Here is a 7,894-nt window from a genome sequence, read left to right as displayed (position 1 = left end):
CCTTAATGGAAATATTGAGAAGAGAAGATGACGACGCGACGCAGCTCGCAGTGACCACTCCGGTGGTGATGTCTGTTATTTGTCAAGTAGGGTACCGTGCACAATCCTGATTTGATGGAGACAGATGTGAGAGCACGGAGGAACATCTGGAGAAACCTCTGAAATGCCTTCTTTGCTGCTGCTGCTACTGTGTGATCCAGAATCTCCGGAGGAGAAGGCCCTGAGTCTTTGGCTTTGCTTGTTGCTCAGCAGCCGGGGCAGGGTTGAAGCTCTAGGCAGAGATGGTGCTCGGTGTCGGAGGGCTGGTCGGAGGCTCAAGGTTTTCAGGCGGAATCAGAGTCGGCTGTGGTCGGGTGCTTCCAATACATCGGCAGTTGTCAGCGCCTGGAGGTTTATGGCAGAGAGATGTTCTCCCTTTTGCCGCCTACTATCGAGACTATTGGGTGTCGATCAGAACTGTGAGACTTTTTTTTTACCGTGCCCATGGTCTGCAAATTATGGTGTTGCTTTGCACTGCTGTAACTATATGTTATAATTATGTGGTCTTGTCAGTGTTAGTCTTTGGTTTGTCCTGTTTTTTTTGTGATATCACTCTGGAGGAACACTGTATCATTTCTTAATGCATGTATGCATTTCTAAATGTCAATAAACGAGGACTGAGTGTCCTCATAATCGAATCTAACCTTGCTGGTGTGGGGATCATTCATTGACAATCCCCAATGGCCCCTGAGCTGCGGTTTAATCACATTTGTAAGATGCGGAGGATGTTCAGACCAGGCTGGCAACTGCTGGTGCTGGAACATTGAAAGAAGGAAAAAAGGGAAATTCTGGAAGCAGCAGGCCGGTCAGGTTTTATGTAAATTTCTGGTCACCATCAGCTAATAGAATCCTTTTATTTCAGATTTGCGGTTTGAATTTAGTTCGCTTTTGGGTGTGGGAACTCAAACTCTGTAGGTAGGTCTGAGGCTCTTCCAGCACCAGGGCCTCCTTAAACACAAATCTCAATATCAGTGATTATATTCCTGAGCCTAGGCTTGTCTGTACCTGATATTCACACATCCACGCATTCTGGCAATGGTTGAGAGTGTGGAATCCGGCCGAGATGCTGTGGTAAAAAGCTGCTCCCTTAACGACGACCAATCAACTCAGAATCTTTGGCTTCTATGTCTTTGCTCAGGAACAAGCAGAGCTCAATTTGTTCTTCGCCTCAGTTCATTAATGTTACTGTGTACCAGCGATGTGGGGAAAGTCATTGAGCACCTTCATCCAAGGGAGCCGTTGCCCATCAGGCTTGCCAAATCCTTTAGCAAATCATCTTGGGGCAAGCACAGGCACCAGTGGAATCAAAATGTATTTGTTCTAGGTCTGCATATCTGCCTGCTTTTATTGTGCCTGTCTTGTTTGTCTCTTATCTTACTGACAACCTCCTGCAGCCAAAGTCAGTGAACAGGAAATGAGCAGTGTGCTTTGAAATTGTTTAACTCCTGGCAACAGGAACTACTCGGCTTTGCTAGCTCTGTGCAATCTCTATTTTTACTGAGCTCAGCTTTAGCTTCCAGTATCACCAAGTAAGTGATCACCTTCCACTTCCAGCTTCACCAGGCACTCCCGGCCATGGGCCGGAAGATACAAAACAACCCGTCACTAAGCTCAGAATTGTGGCCATGATGCCAAGCAACCATATTTGAAGAATGGGAGGAGCCTCACTTGGGGTAACATTTTCATTACTCACTTGTCCATAATATCGGACCAGTTTCCATTGGAATCTAAATATACTGTGTTCTCAAGAAGCCAGAATAAATACTGAAAAAAATGTTGGAAATACTCAGCAGGTTATGTCGTATCTGAGGAGAAAGAAACAGACTTATCGTCTTGGGTTTGTTGGAAGCGCTGACAAAGCATCTCAGACTGAAATATTAACTGTATTCCCCACTTTATGGACATTAGCTGACCTTCTGAGTGCTGCCAGTGTTTTCTTGTTTTAATTTCAGATTTCCAGTATTTGGAATTTAAAAAAAAAATCATCTTCAGAACTTGGCCTGGATGGGTGTCTTTTATAAATGATGGTCAAGTTTGTTCCCAAGCCAGTCTTTTGCTCAAGGGCATAATCTTGTTTCCATAAGCTGTCAACTCAACCCCTATTGTCAAACAAAACCATGTCAGTTAAAGCTCCTTCACTACCATTTCCTCAATCAGATCAGAGTCCACCTCCAAATGTCATCTGGCTACATTACCAAACTATCAACATAATCCTTCAGCCTAAATAATGGTCAGATTTATCTAAAGAAGGAGAGCTGAATAGTGTTACATATTACTGAAAGTACTGATCTCTCGTAAATATATATAGAAAATGCAATTTGAGTGATTTCCATAGAGATTTATTCTCTCCAGCCAACAGCTGTGCAAAATATCTGATGAATAAGCTATACCACATTTGTTCAAGTTGTCAACAGGAAAGTAACAGCAGGAAATATGAAGTACAGTGGATGATAAGAAACTTTACCCAGACCCATTTAAAATGAATGGGCATAATTTAAGGTAAATGGTAGAAGGTTCAGAGGTGATCTGAGGAAGAACTTGTCCACTCCAAGAGTGATGGAATTTGGAGCCCGCTGCTTGAAAAGGTGATGGAGACAAATTCTCTCGCAACATTTAAGAAGAATATGGACACAGACTTGAATTGCCAAAGTGTAGAAGGCTATGGACCATGCACTGGTTTAATAGGTATAGTGGCTGGTGTGGACTGTTGTGTATGTGTTGTTTGAGTAGTATCTGAGTAATACTCCTGTGTCTTCCTCAGAATTAGTTTCATGTTTTGAAGTTCCAAAACATAACATGGACCCAGTAAGTTCATGGGTTGTTTCTATTAGGTATGACCTTATAAATCTAAGAATCTGCAGAATTTTGTCTATTGGGCTATGAACAGTGTGGTGCATTGCAGTAATAGCTATTCTTGAAAATACTTTGAGCTTTCTGCTGTTTAGAAAGATGTATGACTGCATGTCTGTCAATGGGAAACTCTTCCCATGAAGAATGTAGAATTTTTCTGCAATGTTTTAATTACCCTCTTTAGAATATATGTACAACTGACAATAGTTCATAGATAGCAGATTGTCAGAAAAAAAACTGTTCTATCTGAGTCTTCACAATGCAGTCCTGCTTGCGGGTTAGGCAGATTTCAGGGTTTCTTTGGTACAATTCCAGAAGAAACTCATTGGAGTGACACAAAGGAAAGTTAAGAGACTGATGGAATTTAAAGAAACAAACAAATTGCTGGAGAAATTCAGCCCGTTGAGCGGCATATGTGGAGGAAAAGGACATTTAACATCTTGAGTCAAGATCCTTGGTTGTAGAATACACCTTCTGGTGCTACTTGGACACGTCTTCAACGATGAACCTGGGGTCATAGAGTGTTTCGGGTCTTTAATCATCAGACAACCTCGACCGAGTGACCCAGCTGACGATGATCAGCCCCTGACTTGTGTCCAAGTGGCACACGAATCCACAGATCCCCCTCCGGATGCACAGCCATCGTGAGGCCTTTTCAGCAGCCTCCAGAATGTTCTTGGTGGCTCTTCTTCACTGCAGTCCTTTAACTCCAAGGAGTTTTAGAGTCTGTTGTAATGAATGGCCAGCAAAGCCCCAGCACCCAACTTCGACTGGCTCACAGCGAGCTCTCCAGCATTGCACCAGCATCCTGCAACAAGATCTGTGTATCTAGCCCTCTTGCGCTCGTTGGCCTCTTCAATACGGTCTTCCTAGGGGACAGTAAGTTCCAGCAAGACCACTTGCTTTGTAGACTCCAATATTAACACCATGTCTGGGCAGAGCGGAGTGACTGTGATGTTCTCTGGGAACTTGAGCTGCCTCCCTAGGTCGATTTAGAGCTGCCAGTCTCGTGCAGTGGCACGAAGCCCTCCCAAGGAGCTGGGCCGATGTTGAGCCTTCTCCCCCGCTCTGTTGAAGGTGGTGGACTGTTTGGGAGCGTGCTGATTTTTGCTGTCTTGAATCGCTGTGCTGATTGTGTCCGCCATAGACCTTAGGACTTGGTCATGGCGCCAGCGGTATCGCCCTTCCCCCAACGCCTTCGAGCAGCAACTTAGGATATGCTCCAAGGTGCCCCTCTTCTGGCACAGTTGGCATGCTGGAGTGTTTGCCATGCCCCACCTGTGCAGGTTGGCCGGGCTTGGGAGAACGTCATAGACTGATTCGATAAGAAACTTGATGTGCAATGGTTTGGCTCTCCAGAGCTCTGTCCAGGTGAACTTGTGAGGTTCCGCATGCTCCCACCTAGACCAGGCGCCTTGTTTGTACATGCCGACCATCTCGCTGTATTGTTCTTCCTCCACTTCTGCTCGTATCTGGTCCTGAACCAGTTGACACTTCTCCTTTCCACGGGTTTTGTCGTAGTGTAGTTTGGAAAACAGCCCAGTCCTGCCCGCCCCACCACCACAACACCCACCAAAATGTTGTGCCTCAGCCGTGCCTCCGCTCTGTCGACAGCTTCCTGTGCCTGCCACTTCCTTCCGGTCTTTACGCGGATTCCTGCCGAAGCAACTTTAATGTCAGAGGATCCTCGGTGTATTATAACCTCCCTGGCTCGAGTGGCTTTGAACTCCTCTGATAGGCCGCTGATGGGGAGCTGCAGCTTGGTGGATTGCCCATACAGGGCAATGCAGCTTAAGGTCCAGGGGAGCCCCAACCACCACCGGAGAAACTGACTGACAGTCTTCTCTAGAGCCTCCACTGCTGACATTGGCACCTCGTTGACTAGAAGGGGCCAGAGTAGCCTTGGCAGGACTCCGTATGGATACATCCAGGCTTTGAATTTTCCTGGAAGCCCCGTTTTGTCAATCGCTGTGAGCAAGGTTATCAAGTCGCTCTTGTTTTGTTGAAGTGTGGCTGTGTCCTTCAGGGAACTGTCAAAGATCTTGCCCAGGCTCTTGACTGGTTTTCCTGTCACCGTTGGAATCTGGATCCCTCCCAGGGTAAAGTGGAACCAGTTGGCACTCTTCCCTTCTTCAGGACCAGAGACCTGGACTTGGCTGGTTTAAAGCTCATCCGTGCCCATGAGATGAGCCGTTCCAGCCCTGGAAGGAGCCATCTGCACCCAGGGACGGATGTTGCCATCACCGTCAGGTTGTCCATGAATGCTCTTATGGGGGGCTGCCGAGTACTAGATCTAGACATGAGGCCTCTATATTCCACCTCCGCTGACTTGACAATCATGTTTATGGCCAATGAGAAGAATGACACCAAGATTGTGCAGCCAGTGATTATGCCCTTCTCCAGCCGATGCCAGGCGGATGTTAGTGACCCAGAGGAGACTCTCAATCTGAAGTTGCTATAATAGTCCAGAACAAGGTTTCAGATCATCTCTGGAACATGGTGTCTTGTCAATGCTGTTTCAGCGAGCTTGTCTGGGATGGATCCATAGGCGTTGGTTAGGTCCAGCCAGAGTGCTGCAAGGTCTCCTCTGTTTTCCTTTGCCTCCCAGATCAGCTGGGTCACCACTCCTGTGTGCTCTAGGCATGCAGGTACTCCTGGGGTTCCCCCCTTCTGTACTGAGGTGTCTATGTATCCATTCTTCAAGAGGAACTCAGTTAAAGGTTGGGCCACAATCTTGAAGAAGATCTTCCCTTCAACGCTGAGCAGCGAGATAATACGAAACTGCTTGATGTTGCTTGAATCCTCTTCTTTTGGGATCCAGACACCCTCCACGTGCCTCCACTGAGCGGTGACCTTTCCTGTCTGCCAGATCACCTTCAAGATCTTCTAGAGTCGCACAGGGAGCCTTGAGCACTACCTGTAGACTTTGTAAGGCACTCCGCTGGGGCCAGGGGCGGAACTTGCTCTTGCTGCTTTGACTGCTTCTTTGACCTCCTTCAGGGTGGGCTCAGAGATGTTGAATTTGGTCACTGGTTCTGGAGGTGTCACTAGTGCCTCACACGGGCCGAGGTCCTGCTCTCTCGAGGTGTCACTGAAGATGATACTGAGATGGTGGTTTATCTCCTCTACAGAACTAGTGAGGTGGCCACTTCACCTCTGTCCTAGTATCCTCTTGGTGAAGCCAAAGGGATTGGTAATGAAAGCACTGCGCTTTCGGGCCCTCTCCTTGCCCTTTCTTCAGTGCCACTCAGCCCGCCTGAGTGTGATGTACCTCCTCCTGATGATACCTGTGAGGTCTGACAGGGCAGTTTTCTCCTCCTCCTTGGCCAAATTAAATTGGTGCTTCAGAGACTTGAGTTCTTGTCTCAGCTGGCTGATCTTCAGTTCCCGACGGTTTGGTCTCACTGGATTACTTGTTCCATGCTTTTCCTTGACACTAAACCGTTCTGAGCCTCTGCTCATTATGAGGTTGCACATAGTCCGGAGCTTCTGGTCAGCATTGCCCTTTGATATCGCCTCCAGAATCTTGTCTACATCCTCATCCAACTGGAGCCACTCCTTCTTGTTAGCGGCAGGTCACTTCACCTAACGCTGCTCCGACTTTCTGCTTTTGGGGGGACTTGTGTTGTTTGGAGATTCCGGACACTGTGGGGTGACTCCGGGCCGGACTCCTTCTCCGTCTGAGCAGGTTCTGTAGTCAGCACCACAGAGCTTGTAGTACTAGCTCCTGCTCCTGTGCGTTGCTTCACTTTTTCCCTCCTCAAGCAGGCCATCTTCGTCTGGTGGGTCTTCAGACCTCTCAGGTTTTTGCACACCTTGTCGTAGATACAGACTGCGCTCACAGTCAATTGTCGGTTTGCTTGAAAAAGAAACTCATTGGAGTTAGACAAAGGAGAATTAAGAGACTGATGGAATTTACAGAAACAAACAAATTGCTGGAGAAATTCAGCCAGTTGAGCAGCATCTGTGGAGGGAAAGGACATTTTGAGTCAAGACCGTTCCATCTGGATGTCTCCAAATTTTGAGCTCCACCAGCGTCTTGTTTGTTGTTCTTAGACAATTCCCGGTTCTTTCCATGGAGTGCTATTTCACACACCCAACGATGAGTGAATGGAATTCCCATGTTACTGTCCTTTGAAGGAGCAATAAAAGAGACAGAAGTACAAGCACAAGGGACACTGAGGCACACAGGAAATGAGAAATCAAACGGTGCGCCAATGTACCATCATGGCTGACCCAGTGATAAGAACAAGGATCATGTTAACAATATCTCCTCGAGGAAGGGTGAGGGAAAGGATTAATTCCTGACCTATCAAAATCAGTTGACCCCAGTTTAAGAAGTATTGGCCTTAACAATCCTAGCTGGAGAAATTCATAAGGCATCTGGTAAGGTTGTACCAGAGCTGATCCTGATTGCAATACAATTCTGCCCTGACATAAGTGTCGTTGTTGCAGATTGGTAAATGGCCATACCACCTGTAGAACTGCGTGCCTGGAAATATTTAACACTCTTGGGAGAGAAGAAAAGATAATGGGGAAAATGTACTGACCACGCAAGACTAAATGAATGGGATGTTGGTAAATAAACGTGTTCTTGCTCACACAGAACTCTAACTCTCTTGGGCACTAAGAACTATTGTCAAGCCTGCCAAAAAATAACAATTCATCCTTTGATTAGCATTTGTACAAAGGACAATTTTCGATTACTTTTTTTTAATTAACTGCTCAATAGTTCATTAAAAACTAAAAAAAGCAAACAAAGCAGAAAACATACAGTAAAACAAGTGTAGTTACTTCATAAATGTAATTATTACATTCATGTGTCAATTTGAGCTGATTAGGCAGACTACACCATGCAGGCAAAGAATACATATAGGCTCAAAAATTAAATCACTATATTGTATTCAAATCTTAGTCATTCATTATATTTAGTAACAAAGCACAAATTGCCCACTGGGGTTGCATATGATGGGAATGAATGGGAAGATGTTTAGTCCATTTTGAG

At 46.1% G+C, this 7,894-nt stretch overlaps 1 pseudogene; it reads right to left on the bottom strand.

Moving 5' to 3' along the window:
• Window positions 1–3,430: 3,430 nt before the first annotated feature.
• On the bottom strand, window positions 3,431–6,366 carry LOC140202425 (uncharacterized; annotated as a pseudogene).
• Between the last annotated feature and the right edge of the window lie 1,528 nt (window positions 6,367–7,894).

Source organism: Mobula birostris, chromosome 9, assembly GCF_030028105.1.
Source record: "Mobula birostris isolate sMobBir1 chromosome 9, sMobBir1.hap1, whole genome shotgun sequence".
In the NCBI taxonomy this organism is placed as follows: domain Eukaryota; kingdom Metazoa; phylum Chordata; class Chondrichthyes; order Myliobatiformes; family Myliobatidae; genus Mobula; species Mobula birostris.
This window is presented reverse-complemented; position numbering and strand designations above follow the sequence as displayed.